The sequence below is a fragment of the Fundulus heteroclitus genome, chromosome 5, assembly GCF_011125445.2.
Source record: "Fundulus heteroclitus isolate FHET01 chromosome 5, MU-UCD_Fhet_4.1, whole genome shotgun sequence".
Lineage (NCBI taxonomy): Eukaryota > Metazoa > Chordata > Actinopteri > Cyprinodontiformes > Fundulidae > Fundulus > Fundulus heteroclitus.
In genome coordinates, this window is record NC_046365.1 from 34,497,023 (window position 1) to 34,516,533 (window position 19,511).

The window sequence follows — 19,511 nt, forward strand, 5'->3', positions numbered from 1 at the left end:
CATATCAGCCACTTCAGCTATCTGTTGGTGGTACATCCCATGCAGGGGATTTTCCTCCCATGATGGTTCCTCCCATTCCTTCTCTATCAGCTTCCATTTTCTGAGACATTCACTGAGTGCTCGATCCTTTGGGGCAATCTTCCTGATATATTCTTGGAGCTTGGATGTTTCATCTTCAATGATGGCTCTGATGCTCACATATAAATATAAGTTGCTGCCAAACATGTGGAGCATTAAACAAATGCACCAGTAAGAATGTTATTTATGGTAGACAAACACAAAGGGAGCCTCAGTTTGATGTCCTCAGGTAACAACACCACAGCTTTACATTACTATTTATATTTACACTTTTATGTGTTGCTGATGCAAATAACATTTTAGGCCCCATATAATTTTAATCCATTTCCAACAAACCCAATGCACATCTTTGCTGCCAGGCTAAATGAACTGAACTTATTTTGCACTTTTCCATCCTCAAAGTAGTCAATAGATCATGTACTCACAAAAAGCAGGTAAAAAAAAAGAAAAGAAAATCGATCTCAGTGGGAGGTGCAGGCCTGTAAAAACTCTGACCAATCTCTGCCATTTGCATCGAATGGCAGAGATTTGTCAGAGTTTTGCTCCTGCTCTCACTCCCGTCTGTCCCTCAAGTTCTGGGGGTATCGCCTTATCTCTTGGTTGTCCCACATGCCAATCATTCTGACACGCTCAAATAACGCCAGCGTGCGTACTTATTCCTTGTTGGTTTCCACTTGCTGTCTGTGCATGCGCACTTCTAATGTTTATGTATCCGTTAGCTTAGCAGTTAGCTTCGGTGTTAGCCGTGCATTGTAGCTCCACTGCTCTCAACGTAGACTTTGAACATAGCTGAGAGTCACAAGAAGCAGATCACGTACAAGTTTATAAAAAAAGAAGAGGAAGGCTTCAGTAGAAAGGAATATGACCAGATTGGATTTGGGACATTTTCTTTTCACGCAATCGCCCTGAGGTAGCAGGTAAGACGGTCTTGTGCAGTTATTCAAAAAAGGACATGAGGAAACGTCCGAAAAAAATTCTCCGACCCAACCTTTAATAATATAATAGAGAAAATTTAAAAAGGTAAAATATTTATTTTTGGTATGTGGTCCTAAACTTTTGATCAGCAATTTGCTAATGTTACTTTTTTCTTTCTGGTCATTTATGACATATCCAGTCACACAAAACATACTTGTAACTTTTTGCTCAATCTTAAGATTCATATCCAAGATGTTTTAACAAAGACAAGAAGGTACAAATAGCTAAAAAAAAGACGGAATAACCAGAAATATAACTAAATAAACCTAATTATGAAAAACACTAGAATACATGAAAACAAAAGCCCCCGAACACAGGTAACAAATAACACAAATCCATGGGTCATGACAGCCAGAGACCAAATTTGAAAGACCTTTCAAAAGCTGGAGAAATTATGATCAAGACTAATTTAAAAAAATTATAGTAAATTATGGCTGTTTGGAGAGCAAAGTATTTAGAAATTACGTCTTGTAATGAGACTCTTCATCCCTAAGGCGTTTACATAGATGATTTTAAGCGTGACCTTAAAACTCACGTTTTTAGGAGAGCTTTAGATTGAACTCTTGCTTCTTTCTATTTGCCTAATTTTTGATTTTATGTTTTCTTATGCTCTTTGTGTTTCCATTTTAGCTTGTCATTCTCATGCAGCAGTTCAAGATTTCCTTAAATATAAGGTGTATTACAAATAAAATTTATTATTATTATTATTACAGCTGAAGTGAAGTTGCAAGATCTATGGAATCATGGCTGCTTTTAAATAGCTTTTCTGTGTCCGTCTCCATCCGCTGCCTCCTCCGATTGTTTTATGTAACAATCTTTTCCCTTTTAAATGGAAATGGCTTTAACCGGCGGTAGCTGTCATCACCATCACCGAGTCCAAAAGAAAAATGCTTCCACTCACATTCCCAGATGTGTAAATATTTAGGGTCCCGTCAGCACCGCCCGCCGTGACAATCCCCTGTTGCTAACTTCGACTTTAATTTCCTGAGAGGTCAGCGGGTCCCTGCAGAACACCGGTTTTCACTCACACCAAGGGGCCACGAAGGGCCACGTTCACAGAGGATTTGGTCGCTGCCGCTTCATCGGCGTTGCGACGGCAACGCCCGGTAGCAGAAAGCAGATTGTGTAAGGCTCAGCGGGACATCGCTCTCCAGGAGGTTCGCATCCGACCACCTTGATCCAAACTTTTCTAAACATCGCTGCGACATCAGGGTTCCTTCGGACCACAGCAGACACGTTAGGTCCACGCTGACATGCTTTTAGCATTTTGTATCAGCCCCTTCATGTACTGTGGCTACACCTGAAAAAGAATGAAACTCAAACTCAGATATCGTCACTAACAGCTCTGCAGCTTTAGGACCAAAGTAATTAATCTTGATGTTTCAGGGCTAAACAGCTTTATAAATCAGGCCCCGTGACATTTTCTAATATTACACAAACTCCCAGAGATTCAGGAACAAAATCAGACATCCCATAATCTGTCATCCTCAATTGTTGTAATCTCTGTTGCTTTTGTACGTATAAAATAGGAAACAAATCCTTGAACACTTGGAGAAAGGTTGTAGTAAGTTTAATATCCTGCAAAAAGGTTTCACTGCAGTCAGACGGCTGTCTGCTTTCATAAACATTATGTTTACCGCAAATCTGAGTCTGCCGTCCAGAAATACTTCAATATCAACAAGAAAGGTACTGGTAGGAAGGAGAGTTATCATGGGATTAATCATGGGTTTAATTATGGCTGATGTTGATATTTAATAGGCAGAGCGCACAATGAGTTTGATCCAGTTCAAGTCAATTCCATTTAAATATATTTAATCCCAAAGGGAAACTCGCAAAGAAAGAAATCTCAAACTATCCAAGTTTCTTCAAATATGTATTATAGGAGGTAGAGATTTACAGATACAGGTTTTTATTAGGGCCGATCCCGATACCGATTATTTTGACACCATTGCTTTTTCCTTCCCCATTTAAATGATACAAATTACACAATGATAACAAATGTTATGCAAGTCTCAATTTAAACAAAAAAGAAGCATTAAGAAAATATATTAAGAATGGATAGCAAACAATGTAGAACATTTAAATATATAACAATAAAACAAATGTAACGTGTTTGTGGACTTTATGTAGCAGCATGAGGCCTTTGTATCGCAAATGATCTCCCTGAGAATATTTGTAAACAGCAATACAACACAAACTGAATAAATAAAAAGAAATGTGAACAATCTGAACGTGTAGCAGTCTCTATTACAGCTGATCTGAAGAAGTCTCTGACTGAAGGCACTCTGTTGAGTTACAGTCTCGTGAAGAAGATGTTCAGGGTGATTATTTTCATGTTACTTGGTTGACATGCTTGTTTTCCCATATTTTATTTCTCTCTAACTCGGATTTGAGAACCTCTAGTCTTCTGATTGACTCTCCCGGTCCATATTATTTACAGCCAGACATAATAAGAAAGAATATTTAGGATAGTTGTATGTAGTCTCTGTTTATAGTCAGACTATTATCACTTTGTGTTCAAAGACAACCTTAATCTTCCAACATCTGCTCATAAAGTTTACTAGATGCAATAAAATCCCCAAAGTCGAGCCATTTTTGTGATTACCTCATTATCAATATCAAACAGCATTTTCATTTTTCAAGTCAAAACCAAATAAGCGCACAAGGTTTTTTAATTTGTGCCGTCTGAAAAGGACATCTTGTCCATTTGGGAACACTTGCTGCAAATTCGGCTTATCTTTCTAATTTCCATGTGTTGTTAACGGCAGAGAGAGCACACAAATGGAATAATAACTAAGCCTGTTGTGCAAACAGCACACACACACACAGAGTCACAAAGAAAGCTCAAACACACACTGGCCAGGTTACTATTGCCCAGATACCAAAGACAAAAGAGCTGTCAGAATCCACACCGGGAACACAAACAGCAGCGATGAGCTGAGCAGTGGGAGCCATACGCACTGAAGGGTTAATGACTGCAGGATGATTCTTAATGTGTTCAGCTCTAATCATTGTCTATTGTAGACGGGAAGCATGTTTTACCCTTTTTCAACATAAAACTTGTTCCCATCACCTGTGTTAGGTGGACAAAATGAAACAAAAAATCCAAAATATCTTAACAGCAGGCTGTTTATCCCGTTGGTTTACCGTCTTTCTAATAATTAATTATCAGTAAGCCCCACGAAACCTGTTTCAGTGAAAAAAGTACAGCAAACAAGGGAACCCTTTACTCCGGAAATCCTGGATTTCTGTAATACTTCCGGAGATTGAGCTGTTCCACCGTTGTGTCTGCACTCTCTGAGTAAATTCTGGCAGATCCTGATCAAGTGAATTACTCATTTCACCATAAGTGACCTCTGTCTTACCACCCTTACTGTCCTGAGCAGAGACCATCGACAACCCGAAGGCTAATTAAAACACGGAACTGATAAAAAGAGATCAAATTCACAGACCTGCGTAACGGTCAGTAATGACAACTTAGATTTTGTCAAATAAATGATATTCATGGTGGCTGAAAAAAGTCATCATACTAGTTTTTGTGAAGCTACAGCTAAAAGCTTCAATGCACCAATGTATTTTATTCTGAGTTCAAGTGACAGACCGACACAAAGTGGTGCATAATTGTGAAGTGGAATAAAAATAATGCTGGACATGAAATCTTTGCCCATTCTGTTGTGCACAACAGCTCAAGTTTAGTCAGACTGGATTGATAATATCTATAAACAACAATTTCTACATGAATCCATGCTGACCCAAACCTTTCCATTTTACCTCTGGCTGTATGGTTTATTCTGGCTGATGGTCAGTGTTAGTTTTTTCTACACAGTATTTTTGCACGAAGAGAAAAACGTGCATTAAAGGTGCAACTTTGGTCTCATTCTCCCAGGTATTTCCAGTTTTCCCCTACATGGTTCAAGGTCCTTTCAAACTGGGCTTCATGGTGCTTTCTTTCAAAAACAGCTTTCTTCTTGCCACTGCTCCAAAAAGACCAAGTTTGTGGAGTCTGTTCTCTGGAGAACAGATATTTACACCTGAGCTCACACTCTATGCAGCTCATCCAGAGTTACCATATGCTTCTTGGCAGCTTCTCTGATTAATACTCTTCTTGCTTTCTCTGTCACCACTGGATGGCCAAGTCTCGGCAGCTCTGCAGCAGCACTGTAGCCAAATGATGGACTGAATGTTGCTCTTACTGAAATTAGATTGCACACAGGGGAACTCTTTTTGGTAATTACGTATCATCTAAATTTTATTTTGATTTATCAAACTGAAAGTGGCCTACAACAAATTCACCCCGCACGTCTTGCTTCGTTATTTATTTGTATTTTAAGTTTGCTAATGGTGAGTTTGCTCGGTAACATCTAGAATCAGTGTGCCAATCTCGCTGCTTGTACAGACACAATAGGTTACACAGGAAGGATTAACGTGGCCCACACAAAACACTTTCTCCCTGTCTCAAATCTGCAAAATCTGTTTTAAGGAGCTTATCAAAAGGCCGCTATTTGTCTAGAAAATAAGGCCTGAATGCCTAACAAGGCCAAGGTACAGCATGGCACCTCAAGCCATGTGCAGCTCAGACTACAGTACGGCTAAACATGAGTTTATCTGTTAGAGAAAAGGGCACAAAATTAAAGAGGGCAAGACCATGACCCCTTTTACACCCTGTCCTACTTTAGTCTTTGAGGGAAAATCCCATGTTTTTCCTTTGAAATATTACCAAAATTTAATAAAATAACACAAATAATAAAGATAAAGAGGATATCTTTGTTTAAATAATCACAAACGACAAAGAAACAGCAAAAGTGCTGCTACACATTTATATGCTTGTGTAATTAACCAGAGATATTTCAATAACACGGTCGGCGTGTCCGGTTCATTGACATCTCACGTGTAACCCTAGACTGCAATATGAATAAATACAAACATCACATATGAGAAAATAAATTGTTAAATCAATTTCACTTTTTTAGGTAGCACTAAAGTTAAACAGTTAAACAACAAAGTGGGTCATCTCTGCAGGTCAGTGAAGCATTCTTAAACTCCTGCTCAGTCATCTAAATAGGAGGTGAAATGTCCCTTTTTTGCCATAAAGTGACTTATGTGTAGTTTGCACACAGTGCCTTGTGAAATTGGTTGCACCCGTTTTCATATTTTGTCCCATTGCGATCAAACATTCAATGTATTTAATGGGGATTTTGTGCGATAGAGAAATACAGCAAATAATTATGAAGTGGAAGGAAAATTATAGTTTTTTTTTTTTAATTGTTCACAAAGTACAACCCAGAACAATGTATCGTACATTTGGGTTCAAACTTTTTGAGTCAATACTTTGTAGAACCACCTTCTGCTGCTTTTATGGGTCCAAGTCTTTGGACATTTTTCTCTATCAACTTTGCACATTTAAAAACTGTAATTTTTTCAACTAAAATAGCTCAAATTCAGTTCTGTTGCAAAATCAGCTTACTGTCATCTTAAGAACGTTGCCAGAATCAGGGGTTTCCTGTCAAAACGGGATACAGAAATATTGGAGCATGCCTTTATTTTGACATTACTGCATTACTGTGTCTGTAAAAACTGAATGAGGCAGCTGGAGTTCATCTAAAGTGCTGCTACCAGAATCTTGCACATCTCCACTGATCTTCAGCGACCTGATTACTCGGTGCTCCCAGAACCAGAAGTAGAGAAAGTGAAGGAGTATTTGGTTTCTGTGCACCTTCAGCTCCTTTTATATTTTTGCTTTCTTATTTTCCTTTTTTTCTTTTCTCTGATGTCCTGTCAAGCACTTTGGATTTCCATATGCATGAATCGTGTTAAATAAACAACCCTGGCTGGCCTTAAGCAATCGTCCGATGCAGTGACGTTGGGAGAAACATACTTCGTTAGATCCCATGCAAAGTATTGTTTGAATGTTGCTCACTTTCTCCAGATAATTCGCTGAAACAAACCATTTCCTTCTTTTTAAACTGATCAGTGTTAAATTCTCTGTTCTTCTGAATAAGCAAACATAAAGGCGTTGTTGAAGAAGAGCTTGTAAAAAGTATTCAGCTACATGTATAACAGGGTTATATCACCGTTAGAAAAGCACAAAACACTTAGTGGACTATTCAGAGCACTTAAAGCTATGATTAAAGACCAAGCTTAAGTATTGTGTTCATTGTGTTCTGCTGAGCTACAGTCCTTAATTACTAACACCCATGAGCTTCATAATAACCTCTATTTACTGAGATCACAATTAAAAACGTTATCACCACTATCGTCTACACTGTGTCCTAATAAAGAATGGATACTTTGGAACATATGTTTACCTGGCAATGATAAAGAGTCAGAAGTAAATACAGAAATTCTAATTAAACAAACACAAACTAACCCTCAGACACTGCCGGGTCTTAAAGGGTTAGATTGAATAAAAGGGTCTTATATTTGGTAATTCACCCCAAGGTATTTGTCAGCTCTGATTTTAATCTTTTACGCTATTAAGGTCCAACTTTTAGGTTGCCTAAAGCCATTTGAAAAAAGGGAAAAGGTAAAAGCTGAAACTGATCGTGCCTGTTTTTGTAATCAGCTCCTTTCTTTTTTAAATCCGTACACAGAGGAACTGTTTTTGTTTTTTCTGAGGTAAGGAAAGACTAATGTTGGGGCTCAGCAGGTTTTTAATGACGAACAATGCGGAAAATCTGCCTCCAGCTGCTTTCACGACCTTTAATGACATCTAATAGGAACATAAATTGAATCTCTTATGTTTAAAATAAACTACAGCTATAACAATTGAGACTTTAAGCCAGATTGTACAGTTGTATGATTATAAAACACTGTTTTCTTCCTCTGAGAAGGGACAGCGCTACGTTGCACACATTTACCTCCATCACTGCTGCTGCTAAAATATTAGAATGTTACTATGTGCATAATCTGTATTTTTTTATTTATGTTTGGTATTTTTATTTATTTTCTATGTTGAGTTATATTCAATTTCTTTGCACTTTACACTGCTTTAGTCAGCATGTTGCCTAGCTGTGGGACCAATAGGGATGACCTTATTTTAAGGCAGCAGATAAAACACATAGATCCTTATAATTGTCATAAATAACACCATAGCTATATTGTAACTATAGCTAAGTATTGTAACTGTCCTAACTTTAATCTGCAGTACATCCTAGAGACCTGCACGATAAGATAATACAGTAGTACAGAGACTACAGTAGCAGATACAGTAGAGCCTGACATAACAAGCTTAGCACAAATCTGCTAATAACAGCCCGCGTCTGCAGTTAGGTTTTTTGAAATTTTGAAGATTAAAGCTGCAAGTTTGCAGCGCACGCGAGCCGGCTCCGTCAATTACTGTTTGAGCAGGCTTCAGACGGCTCAGGATCAGACTTCTATGACTAACCACCACACCTGCAGCCTGTCAGCTGACCTGCAGCCCAGCACGCCGTTGTTGCCCCGTCGTCACACCATAAGCCCTAAAAGCGGCGCAAATCTCCTGCAAACAAGGAATCCATGCTAAACCTCTTAATAACTGACCCAGTCGAAAGAAGAAACACCTCCCTCATTAAAATGTTGCATGCTAGCAGCAGGTGATTTGGTGCTATAGTCCATACGTGAAGTGGAGCAGCGGTCAGGAAGCGAACGCTTCTGTCAACACCTCAGGTGCCGTCTCGCACTTTTGAGGCAATGTATGTAAGGAGTCCTTCTATTTCCACTTTGTGGTGTTTCATCTAACTAAACGTGTGAGCTTTAGCATGAAATCCCTGACATACAGACACATGGACAAATAGAAAACGCAGAGACCCACAGAAGTAGCGATCCAATCGTTCCTCATCAGTAATACCATAGAAAACACTCCCACATACAATTGAAATCGAGTCTGAGTTTTTCCATGCAATGTAGACAGGTTAAATAAACCATGACACAGCAAAAGCAGTCGCTCAGCTTCAGTACATTAATTCGAACTGAAATATAACAGTAATAGTTTTTTGTGAGCTATTATTATTCTCTACGAAGCAAATGTACTTTTTAAACAAGTTGAAATAAAAGCATCAGTTGTGGACGTACTATTCTGAAGTGAATTTATTGCAACGTCAGTGTGAATATCATTGATTTGCAATGTTTCTTGATTCATTTCAGCTGGAGATGCACAGCGGAAAAGAGACGGTGGCTGGTCGGAGCCTCAAAAAGCCAAACGCTGTCCCAGTCTGTGAACGCACTATTCGCTTGTGCCACCAGGTACCGGTAGCAGCACCTTTCGGAGTGGAAGTAGGTTTACGGAGGGAAGTAGACTCAAAAGTTTTCAGTTTTCTGCACCAGTGACATGTTTCAGAAAGGAAGTCAGAGGAGGCACAAAAGCTGGATGGAGCTACTTAAAAGGGAATCAAACTTTTCAACAGAGGCTGCTCCTACTGAGAGCTAGATGGATGCTGGGTAATTTCACAGCTCCCCCAAGTCACACTTTGGCAGTCTTTGTTTCCATTTTGATTAGACTATTTTCCATGTTGATTAGAGAGTTGATACAGTTTTTAAGGAGTAATTCATGACTTCTTTGCACAAATATGACATGACAGCGAGTCCATTATTTTTGCCCACACTACAAATTAGGAAAGATGAGAAAACATGACAAGCAACCAAGTTGATCCTGCCGCTGAGCACACCAGCTCACGTTTAGCGGTCCTAAATGTGAGCTGGTGCTTTAGGTCAGCTTAGCAAAGGTGGCTTCAAAGTATGCACTCATTATAAATCTCAGAATGCATCTTACATTTACAAAATGAATAAAACAGATTTAGAAGATTGTGAGTTATAAACATATTTTAGGGATCTTTTCCACATCTTAGGGAAAGTCTGTTGGCATGTCAAGGATATATTTGTGAGAAGACTTAAAATAAAAAACATTAATTGAATGACCCGATTGCAAATGCGAAACTGAACAAAAGAGAAGTTTCACTGCACCGATGTACAGAAAAATCTCCTTATTTCAGCTCATTTTAGGTAAGCTTATCTATATTGTACCAATTCAGAATAAATGATATCTCAAGGCACTTTACAAGACAAACTCATCATTTCATATTCAGCTATTTAGGATCCAAATTACATAAAAAAAAAAATGATTGCATTCTAATATCGTCGGCTCATAGAGTCAGGTTCAGATCTGGGGAAAACAGAGCCCAATTCAATTGAATCATTCATTCAATGACTGTCATTAAAAATGTTATTTACATGAGGAAACCCATCTTCCAATCAGATTGCACTGAGTCACTGTCCCACCCTGAGCAAACCAATGCATTTGTTTGTTTTTAAAGGAGGTTTGGTTAAGCGGTGCTCTTCACATAGGAATGAGGTCATTAAATATAAAACTATTCAACCAGGCCTAAAACAGTGAATCCAACATGCGCTGGAAAATCCCACCTGACCGCAGCGGCGCAGGTATCCCTGACAGGGCATTTTCCAGAAGCACGGCTCACATGGTATCACTAAACAAGCCCTGCGTCGCCTGATAAAATATACAACAAGAAAAAGTAAACCACGTAAAACAAAACCTACCCCAGACAGGTAACAACGAGGAGGCCACAGGCGCTGCGGAGCCGCCGATTACGAGCAGCGCTTTTGAATTTTTCCCCGTTTTTTTGGTCTTTTGTGAAGCGGCGATGAGTGTGTGGCCTGCAGCAGGCCGCTGCGCCGGTCCCTCCTCCGGCTCCGGCTTCCAATTGTTGCTTCAGCAATCCGAGCCCGCTGCCAAGAGCAGCTTTAGGCAAATCTGCCTCTTGGTTTCACAGCCCTGTGCTGCTGCAGTCAGGTCTGCCACAGCGGCTCGCTGATTAACAACACGAGCGCTGAAAACCAGGTTTAGACCAGTGGATGGAGGTAATGAATGAGACGGCAGTTGTGGTTTGAAAAAAACCGACAAAGTGACGAACGCAGCAGCTGTCCAGGTCACTATAGAGACGACCGCTGGGCACCAGGGAGAGAAAGCAAACATGTTTATATGACACTGGGGAAAAGTGTTTATCCAGGAGTGATTTAACACCTGCGAAACCCTGCCGACAGGCTCACTCTCGCAGACCCTGGCTTGATATACACACTACCGGTCAAAAGTTTGGACACGCCTTCTCGTTCAATGGTCTGTCTTTATTTTTATTACTACCTCTGGGAACTCCTTTCAAGAGTGTTAGAAAACCATTTCAGGTGGCTACCACATCGAGCTAATAGACAGGATGCCACGAGTGCACAATTTCTACAATGTAGAAAGTAATAAAAAATAAGGAGAAGCCACTGTATGACAAAGCTATGTCAAACCTTTGCTTGGTAGCATATGAAAATATTTAGCTTCCAATGAGGCTAACTTTCGTGTAATGTTTTGAAATGGTTCAAATCTATCGTTTGTTTTTCCCAAAGATTTTCTTTGGTCTTTGGCTGCATTTCTCATTAAGTTCAGCCCAGTCCCTAAACATTTACAGCGAGAAGCTCATAAACAACAAAGAACAAGTTTTAAAAGCAACGTTTAGGCACCTTGTTCGTAGCGGCCTGTCACACAGGAACTATTTGTTCCAATTTCTTTAATAAATGCACTGACGAATCTGCTGTTGACTGGAATCAGACGATTTTAAACTTGACTGGCGCTGTCAGACCTATGGAAACTGAAAAATCCTTTATTTTTCCCATGACTGAACAGACCATAACACCTAAACGCTACCAAGACCCACTGACAACACTTTACTGTGTGGACGCTGTTGCCTGTGGGTAAAATCCCAAAGTTAGCAACTTTCAGTCTCAGTGAGGCGAAGTCAGATGAAGCGAAGAGAAACCACTCAAATTGAAAATTACTTTTCAATGTCATGACAAGACATGGCTGCACTTTATTCAAGCTTCTATGTAAAGAGTTAGACTCTGGGCAGATAACAGGAAGGCTAAACAGGCTACAGCAAACCTCTCCTGTGTTACCCTTTTAGCTTTCAACATGATGGCAGACTTAAAAAAAAAACTAAAAGTTAAGTATTTAAATGTTCTAGCTCTATTATATAGGTCTTTCTTTCTAGCCATGGCTAGCCTAACATGGCTGCCAAGGCTAGCCATGCTAGTTTTGGGCTCTCACGATAATCAATAAATCAATTAATCGCATGCTAAAGTTTAATCATATGATTAATTAAAATAAGATTGATAATTAGTGTATGCATGCTTGCTTTTCCCCCCTTGTGTTTCCATGTCCTCTTTATTAGACGGGATAACAAATGTTTTCACTACTGTGCATTGGTGTCTACTCACCCCTCCCTTCTCGTTTCCTCAATGTAGGAGGACTTAAATCTCGTGTCAGGGGGGCACATGCTCAAAGTTTAGGATGAATTGGTGTCAAAGCCGAACACGACCGCTGCAGTGAGGGAGTTTGAATACAGCTGAGCCGTTATGTCGATAGGATATATTTGCGTTATTATGCCATTATCATATTAGTTGAAAAAGGTCTCCAAATGAAAATATTGTGGTTTATCGCGACAATTTTAAGGAAGATCTATCGTCCAGCAAAATCTGTTATCGTGATCAGGCCTATGCTAGCTGCTTTAATATATCGATAAAACCTTGTTTTATCCAAACCCTAACCCTACAGAGAAATCAGACGCAGCTAAAATTGATACCGCCATGAGAGGAGTTTCCAAAAACAGGAAGTCAGATATTGGCCACAGAACTCAGATTGATGCATTCCTATCTTTTTGGTTTCAATACCAACAACGTCACCCCCAGCTGAAAGCATCTCTAAGGTCATGATTACATTTTCCATTTCATAGTTTTGCAGACTTGGTCATGTCATACCCAAACAGTCTGGATGGAAAAAGGACCCACCTGGCAAACAACATTTAATACCAACATTGGGACAGTTCGTACCCATGTTTGGGGACAAATCTTGTGATTTTAGACAGCTGATAATTCAAAATCAATATCTATAATCTACTAATCGTCTGTTGTATAGAAAGGTGGTTTTGTGACTCTGACTGACAAATATCTCTGACGGGTATCTTAGCTGGACTTGGGGTCATCTTCTCATTTAACTGCTGTCACGAGATTTTGAATAAAATTGAAAAGTTACATGGAATAAAAAAACGAAACAAATATTTAATTTGTAGGGAAAGCTAAAAATTTTTTTGATAACTTATCTCCATAGTTTCCATCAAAACTGTGGAGATAAAGAGAAAAAAACAAATACGCAAAGCTTACAAGGGGACCAAATGAAAGAGGGTTGGGACGAAATGACAGTCCTTGTGTTTTGAAAGAGGGTACAAATTGGTTTAGGGGCCAGTTGGCCAGGTGCCATACGTTACACCATGTGTAGTCATAATGAGGACTTTATAAAAAAAATGTTATCTAATAACATTTGGAAAATCTTTTAAAGAAAACCTGGAGAAGTAGGATTATGCCCACAAAGGTTACAAGAGAGTCTGGCTGTTTTTAATCACAGTGAAGAGAAATTAAGGGGTGGTTAAAAACTTGGCACAGACATTTTTGCCTCATCCGGAGAAGGATTTGGTTTGAAAGACAATTTAGTTTTTGTCGTTCTTTTACAAACTTTGGAGCAATAAATCAAACAGAACCATCCATCCTTCTTCCTCGCTATCTTTAACGCTTTTGCTGCGTTTGTTACATCACCACCGGTGTTTAAAGTTTCACCAAGAAGGAAAGGCTACATTTTTAGACAACAAAGAATAATCAAGTCACCCAAGTTGCCAACAGCTCACTGCTCCCACAAAGATAAATCAAGTCCCCCTCAGCGTCTTCCTCCTCGCCGTGACGTCAGAGAAGTGAGTTTTCTGTGTTCCCCTCAGCCTCCACAGCAACCAGAGGGGGTTGTCACCATCCTCCTCACTCACTTAACCCAGCAAAAAGGCCAATTTATTTTGTTTTACACAGGGGTATTGTTCCAAACACTTGAATGTGCTGCACCGTAAATCATTTTGGCATGGATAAAAGTGTAGGAAAAAAAAGCCAAGACGGCTGTGTTCTGAGGCGCAGGACAAAAGGAACAGGGGCGGATTTATAAAGCCCAAAACGCGTTACAATGAGAAGAAGCGCACCGTTGCTAGTGACGCCTCAACAACAGGGCAACAACAAGCCGTCTAACCTACCCAGAGTCAGTGTCTTGTAAAAAAAAAAAAAAAAAAAATCATATATCTTGAACTTTTTGGGGATTTTCTCATAAACTCATACTTCAGAGTTTTTATGGGAGGATTTTAAGTAATTGATGTGAAGTAAGGGAAAGGTTTTTCAACATTTTTGTGTGACTTCTGTTTTTATTCAACCCCCTTTACTCTGATGGCTCTAAATAAAATTCTGTGCTACCAATTCCCTACACTCAGCTTACAATTTAAGAAGTAAAACATTGTGGTGGCACCATCATGCCGTGGAGATGGTTTTCTTCAGAAGGGAGATGCCCAGAGTAGATTGGAAGCTGTATGAAGCTAAATATAGGATAATGCTGAAAAATAAAACCTGCAGGGGCTCCAAAAGCTTAAGATTTACCTTCAATCGGGAATAAAACCCTAAACATACAACCAGGGCTACAACAGATGGATTAAATCAAAGCATCCCACTATGCTAGCATTGGCCCAGTCAAAGTCCGAACCTGAATCCAACAGAGAATCTGTGTTGAGTTGTGAAGATTGCTCTCCACAGATGCTCTCTGAATAAGCTTCAGCCAAAGACAAGAGCGCCAATATAGTAAAGGCATGCTCCTAAAAGCCATGCAGCTCTAAATGCAGCAAAAGGTGGATGCCCAAAGTATTTTCTCAAAATTTAAATGCACATTTCACTCCTCCCATCAACTCTGACCAGGTTCCTTGTCCCTGCTCAGGAAAAGCAACCCCCACAGCACGATCCTACCACCACTGTACTTAACAGATAAAGATACACCGCTGAGCTCTTACCTACTAATTCAGTGATTTCTGAAAAGATTTGGTTGCACTGGATTTTATTTGGGGTATCAGAGTAGAAGGTAAAAAAAAAATTAAAGGCGATCAAAAATCTACCTTCAGAATTATGCACCACTTCGTGTTTGTCTATAACACAGAAACCCATAAAAACACATAAAATGTTGTATGTAATGTGACGTAAATGGCAAAAAGTTTAAGTTACTTTTGCAAGGCACCTTTAAAAAAAAAGAACAACAACACCAAGGTTTTAAATCCGTAAAGCACAGTAGCTGTAACTGAACTTCGACCATAGTTTATCCCAACTTGTGATATTTAAGCTGATAACTTTGAGCTGCATTTCTGTGGAGTACCAAAGTAGGAAAACATTATGAAATAGTCCTAAAAGTCACGCTTAATTGATTTCTCTTCTCCCCAAAACATTGACTAGGTTACATACAGAAACACTTTCAGCTATATTCAAACAGAAGCTCTATACAGTGATAATCAAGGAACCAACTCTTATACAAGATGTAATACATTTAAAGGTATCTCCCTAAATTTACCATAAACTGCTTTAATTACCAGGTTATTGCAGCTTATATGCCCTGTTGTCTGATGTTAACAGACTTATTGAGCTCTATATTTAGATTCTTATGCATCTTAAGTGCTTTTCTGCCAAAAATAAGTACAATAGAAGAATATTTTTCCCATGTTTAAATTGGGAATGATCTTAAACACCGGAATCAAGGCTACTCTGCTGTAATGATGTCATTTTGGACCCGGACTGCAATGCAGGACACATCATGTCTCGCTTGAACCAAACAAACAGGTGCGCACCAAAGGCAGCCAAATGAAAAGCTGCGGCTCTTAAATGTGTTCCCACGACAGGGTGACTTTCCTCGACAGAGTTGGTCCCGCACCGCACGTCCCCGCACAGCATGATGCGGCGGTACTGTCCTGCCTCACTTACCGGACAGAGGAGAGAGAGGGCTCCGCCGGTGACTCGTACTCCGCTCCGACACCTTTGGCGGGGTTCGAAGGAGGCGGCTTTCGGAGGAGAAATGAGTTTTGGCGTCAGACGGATGCGGAGCTCAGGTGAGCTGCTGGAGTCCTGCAGACAGAGAGTGAGCAGCGGCGGCGGCGGCGGCGGCAGACTGAGGCGGTGTTCTGGGCTTCCTCGTGACGTGATTGGGCCAGGTGGAAAAGGCGCGTTCACGTGCCCCGCCGCCCCTGGGGAGCGCGCCGGTGGAGCGTGTGACCGCTCGTGCGCGACCAAATCTGGAGGCTCAGGTGGGTTTATTTAGCAGGTGCAGCTCCGTTCAGGAGCTTATATGTCCCTCATCTTTGGACAGGAATGTGACGTTTGTTTTTGCCAGTGGCCATTTTTGTTATGGGCTGCACCACCTGCGCACACTGGTAGCACTGTTGCCTTAGAACAAGAAGGTTCTGGGTTCAAATCTGGGGTCCTTCATGGAGTTTGCATGTTCTCCCTGTGCACGGGTGGGCTCTCTCTGGGTACTCCGGCCCCGTCCCACAGTCCAAACATTGCCTATACCTGCTCACCTGCTGGAATGGACATTTTTTGATACAGGACATACAGGCAGTTGCTCAGAGCGGTATGACAAAGGAAGACACAAGCACCCTATATGTATCTAATATATATATATTTCTAATATATATATAAAAAATCTATCTATCTATCTATATACATACATACATACATACATACATACATACATACATACATTTTCTAACACGTCCATCCCTTGTGGGGTTGCGAGGGGTGCTGGTGCTGACAGGTCACCAGTCATTCAATATATATATATATATATATATATATATATATATATATATATATATATATATATATATATATATATATATATATATATATATATATTATATACTTTATATACTGGTTGGTGGGATCAGGAATGATCTGCCTCACATGATTGTCATGTCCTCTTGTCTACTGTTTTGCATGGGGTTAAGATTAATTTGGTTCAAGGTTACTTTATTAAAAAGTAAGTTGTGGACTTATTAAAAAGCATATATAAAAAAATTACAGAAAATGTTGGAGGGGGCATATGTGTGGTACCTTAAACAGTAATTTCTAAATGTGTCTTATTTCCCCAAATGCATTAATTTACTACAATCATCTCGAGCCCCCCCCCCCCCCTGCATATGCTAATTATTTTTATTGAATTTAGTTCTGCTTTTAATTCCATTCATCACATATTATTCTAAATAATAATAATAATAATTCTGTTGGAAGTGAATCCCTTTTAATTAAATGGTATAATTATTTTCTCTCAAACAGGACACGGCAGGTAAAACTGAACTCCGTGTTTTCTGACACCTCATCGTTTTTATTTACACTGTACAATAATGATTGTGTCAGCCTAATCAATGTGTGGTGAAATTCTCAGATGATATTGTAATACATAGCTTGTTAAATAATGATTCCAATCCAAGCAGTCATAAATCAGCAGCTGATGAATCTGTAAACTGGTGTGATGCTCAGAAGTTACAAATTAATATAGAAAAGATTATAGAGATGCTGGTGGACCCCAGGGAAGTTGGAGACCACACCCCTGGGGCCATACATGGACAGAACATTCAACAGGTGAGCTCATATAAACACCTGGGGCTTCATATTGATAACACTCTTGGCTGGCACACGCATGCGGCAAAACTTCTCCAACGTCTTCATTTTTCTTTGTTGCTTAAGAGTGCTTGATGTTTCTTTTTTAGCAATATTATGGTAGACTGTATGGCAGCTCTATAAGCTGCCATACAGTCTCTGCTAAGGTATGGTATCACCAGCTGGTTTGGTAATTTGACCTTAAATACAAAGACCCAGATCTTAAACTTAGTAAAGATAGCAGGTAAAATAATTAGAATGGCTCCTCCTCTGTCTCCACAGGAACTCGTTGAGCAGTCCATCCTCAGACAGGCAGATCAGATTTTATCCGACTCCTCTGTTGTGCTTCACTCTGAATTTGTGCAACGGAACTCCGGAAGAAGGTACAGGACCCCCTTATGCAAATATAACGGATATAAACATGCGTTCATCCCACTCTCTCTAAAGCCGGTTAATGAGCGCATGGTTTGGGATGAGAAAATTAACAGGGGAAGGGACAAGGAGACGTAGGTAGCCACATCTCTGGACTCTTATAATCTACGGCAGCAAACTAGGAGTGCAGAGGTGTTTGAAACGATTCTTTTTTTTTTCTGAAAGGTTGATTTGCACTGTTTTTTAATATGATCGTTTTAGTCGAACTGAGATTTATGAACTGTTGTTGCTATTGTATTTATTATTTTACAGAGACTCCTCTTATTAGTCATTGAAGATGTAGTACATTAGCCTCGTGAGACCATCCTGATCTCGCAAGCTTTCAAGGTTTCACTTGCAGATCTATCTGGCGGAGTCAGGTAAGTAGTACATGTGGGTTAAGATCAAATGTTGCAAATTGTATGATACCCTTATATGGTTAAAAGTTAAAAATAGATTGGTGTATTGAGTAATGGTATTTTTATATAATGTTGCAACAAATAAAACACCTTTCGTTTTATATACAAAACTATCCTTTAGTATTGATAGACATCATTATCCAACAAGACATGCAGTAGGGGGTAGATTTATTTTACCTAGAGTTACAACTAAATCAATTTAACGTTCAGTTAGGTACAGGGCAATGTGTGAATGGAATTCACTCCCAAATACTATCAAACAACAAAACACTCTCTACAGTTTCAAAACCTCACTTGAGAAATATTACCTTCAAAGAAATTTGAATAGTTAATGTTAGTTTAATTAAGGAGATACTGCTGTAGGGTTCTTGTTAGCTTGTTCTTTGATATAGATCTATTTGGAGCAGCAATATTTTATTTTAAGTATGTTTATTATTTATTTTATTATTATTATTTTAGAGATCAATGGCTTTAAATGTAAATATGTATTACATTTTGTGTAAATGTCTTGTGCGTATACCGTGTGACGAGATGTAATAAATTGTATTGTCACATGGAAGATTGGAGAACCCCAGGAAGAATAGCTCTTAGCTTATGCTGAAGCTAACGTGGGTTCCAAATAAAACAAGCAAACAATGCAGCTGATCCTTGCATCCAAGGAAAGTTTCTACCAAGGGAGACAAATAAAGATACTCTGATTTTGAATTAAAGGTAGGATTTTGCCATAGTGAGGTTATGCTCCTGCAATAGAAACATGTACGTGAAGGCTTTCTGCATTTCTTTACCAGGGTACCAGTAAAAGTGTGTGTGTGTGTGTGTGAGGGGGGGGGGGGGGGGGGGCTACACAAGGTGGCACCGGGCATCAACCACAGGCCTAATTCCTTCAAATAAAATCAACATAATTTTTTTTAATGAATGAAACTTTAGGATGACCCTAATCTAATAAAGCACCTTTAAGATCACAGACACACAAAGACAGTTTACCTTTCCCCCGTCTGAAAGCGAGGCCGTGCGTTCACTTCCACTGCTGGTCATTCATCTCCTTTTGTTCCCTGAAAAACCGTTCGCTTCAGACGGCGAGCTGTTCCAACAGGCCATGTTTGAACT

General features: G+C 39.6%; 1 protein-coding gene across 2 annotated transcripts in view; it reads right to left on the reverse strand.

The window, feature by feature from the left end:
- Nucleotides 1-16,298, reverse strand: part of fhdc1 (FH2 domain containing 1) — a 44,307-nt gene extending 28,009 nt beyond the window's left edge. Inside the window, exon 1 of one of the 2 annotated variants that reach the window (XM_021322208.2) lies at nucleotides 15,901-16,298. The gene's annotated coding sequence lies outside the window, so the exon portion shown is untranslated. Of the gene's footprint in view, nucleotides 1-10,581; nucleotides 10,888-15,900 lie in introns of those variants that run through there. The other variant, XM_021322209.2, reaches the window with a different exon arrangement.
- Between the last annotated feature and the right edge of the window lie 3,213 nt (nucleotides 16,299-19,511).